This window comes from Halyomorpha halys, unplaced genomic scaffold (genome assembly GCF_000696795.3).
Source record: "Halyomorpha halys isolate HHAL.00 unplaced genomic scaffold, Hhal_1.1 Scaffold120.1, whole genome shotgun sequence".
NCBI classification, from domain to species: domain Eukaryota; kingdom Metazoa; phylum Arthropoda; class Insecta; order Hemiptera; family Pentatomidae; genus Halyomorpha; species Halyomorpha halys.
The window spans coordinates 214190-216966 of NW_027108251.1; the positions used below are offsets into that span (position 1 = coordinate 214190).

Sequence of the window (2777 nt, forward strand, 5' to 3'; positions counted from 1 at the left end):
TGTAAATATGTTAATTTATAAATATTAAAGTGAAACATAAGTAAATATATACACAATACAACGCCATTTGTCAATTAATTACTTTCCGGATTCTGTCTTCACTCATCAGGTTACAAAATTCTCTACAATTCATCATAACATATCAAGTATAATAATATTGGCAATTAAAAAATTAAAGTTTTTTGGTAAATATCCAAAATATGTGATTTCAATAAATAAACCATGCTTAGAAGATTTGTTCCACCTATATATTTATGAAATAACCTGTTAAATTCTAATAAGTATATATTGATAATAAATGTATGAAGTTATTATACAATATGATTTTAGCACTGAAACAAATCTGATTTCTTTGATCTATTGAGTGGGTTTAACTGAGGTTTTTTAACTAATAGTATTCATATAATAAGAGAAAGAAAATGAAAACTTAATTTTATTATAAAAATATAACAAACAACTATAATTAATATATACTTAATATATCAGTCTTATTTGGGTTTTTCCAGTGTTGGACATTACAGCTAGTTCAGGCGTATCAATGGAGGTAGGTGCTTGGTTTTTGTGTGTATTCTCGTACCTTCAGCATCCACTTTAACCATGGACGTAGCTATTCCCCTGTTCATGTAAAAGAAGGATCTAACGTAGCTGTCGGGGATACGGTGCTGTATCTCGTATCCAACGGAGAACGGGTTAGCTTCCTTACAATGGAGGCAATCGTGGATCCTCTCTCTAAAAAAAAAAAAAATTAAAATCAGTGAAATATGTATCGTTATCCCCATACCACGAGTCTTATCAAATCACATTAGTACAATAAATTACAATAGTAATGTAAGTACGAGATTAATCCAAATGTAAGTCTCCTAGTTATTTATTTTTACTCACAATTTCATTTATTTTCAATAATATTGTTATCATTATATTGATTGAGCATTTGTCTATCGCTGCTTTATGAAGACATTGGAAGACAAGAAGGTGTAGTCAGCGAACATTTCAACAATTTTAACACACTCTATCGGAAATGATATAACTTTTTGCTTGCTAGGCCCACAATAGTTAGGTTTCCACGGTATTCCACGAAGAATATCACACACAACCTCACTATCACCTTCACCTTAGTAAGATAAGCTGGCCTCTTACTATGGTATTTCGGTGGTGAGAAGAGAAGGCTCCATCTAATTATTTTTGGTCTTATGATCTTGAGAGATTGGGACATCGTCGCTGTAGATCGACCAGTACTCGTTATAAGTGAATCTTTTAAAGTCAAGATAAGAAAGGCTCTATCAGAAAGCGGGATTTGTCAACAGGTTTCTAGAAACTGAATAATCAACTTATTGACAATGTGTCAGGTGCTAATTAGGTTTTAGATACCTGATTTTTGGATTATCAATTTTTACCCGTTTGTTTAATACTTTTACCTAAATTTGTGTCAAATTTTATTACATAATCATAAAGTCTTATGTTGATTTAACAATCGATTCTTGAGTGTAGAAGCTAGACATTGTGCCTGGGATACTACAAAAAAAAAATTCTAATATTTTATCTTATTACTTAACTATTTTTTGAGGATGGAATAGATTTTTCAGTTTTCTTTAACCTTCAGATCAACTTTGGAGCTCTATGGATTGGAAGTAGAAGATCACAAGCATTAAAAAATATCCAAATAGACTTGGAATTATAATGGTTTAAGCCTAGGGTCCTCTAAGTTTTTATTCGAGTAGATACATTTATAAGATATCTGCCTGGCCACAAATGTAATTTTTTAAAAATTAAAATTAGTTAAGAAATTAATCCATAATTAATGAGCCTTCAATGACAGTAACGCTTCAATACCGCGACAAATACTGACGTTTATCATGCTAGAACTGTACTATTACTGCGACAGCAGAGAATTTTATCGTGGCGGGAACTGTCATATCGTTCACCATGGCAGTTGATGTGACAGTTGCTATCGTCTCTGTAATATGTCATTGTGTAAAGGGACTTTAACGTGTTATTAGGTGAACTACCGTTACATATACTCTCACCTATCTTTCCAAACCTAGTGAGGTAGTACTTTCCTGACAGTAAATGTTTTCGTGAGAGTAGCTTCACCATCTGTCAGTACTGTCAGCTATCGTGCTAAATCTAATGATATACTGTAATGAATATTTAACTATTGCAGTGGTTGTGACAATTCCTACGGTTTCTGCAAAGTGCCACTGTGTAAAACACAAAGAACACCGTGAAATAAGATATGCACAGACGAATCTTAGTTTAGTATATAAATATAAGTAAAATAAATTTACTTATGGACAGTGGCAACGAATCCAGAATCCCCATTGACCTTGTAAACGACAGTCCGCTTGAAGCCATCGGGATAGTTGGCGCTGTATTGGCCTCTTAGGGTACCATCCAGCCGATCCTCCTGTCTTGAGTGGACGTTGCCAGTATTCGTGTCCTGGACTGAGTATTCGAATTTGTACTTGGCCTTCTTTTCTTCTGCTCCATCCTCGTTTATTATACTGTTTACTCCGAACACAAGCCAGACAGCGCAAATAATTAAATACTGAAAATAAATAATATTTTAAGAACAAAGAAATAGAAAAATAATAATGTAAAGAATAAATGTTAAAAAGATAAAAGATAATAGAATTGTAATTGTAATATTTGATGGATAAGGTAAGGACTGCGGTCAAGAATTTTTATTGTAGCCCTGATGAAGAGCTACAATGTAGTTCGACACGTTCACGCTGTTTTCCAATTTTAGGGAATTTTTAAACATTGGTCGATTTAACTAT

At 32.9% G+C, this 2777-nt stretch overlaps 1 long non-coding RNA gene across 1 annotated transcript; it reads right to left on the bottom strand.

Moving 5' to 3' along the window:
- Positions 1-416: 416 nt before the first annotated feature.
- LOC136795581 (uncharacterized) lies at positions 417-2538 on the bottom strand. The gene is made up of 2 exons (XR_010843205.1): positions 2286-2538; positions 417-729 (listed from the first exon to the last, which is right to left on the bottom strand). It is a non-coding gene; the product is annotated as an uncharacterized lncRNA (long non-coding RNA).
- Between the last annotated feature and the right edge of the window lie 239 nt (positions 2539-2777).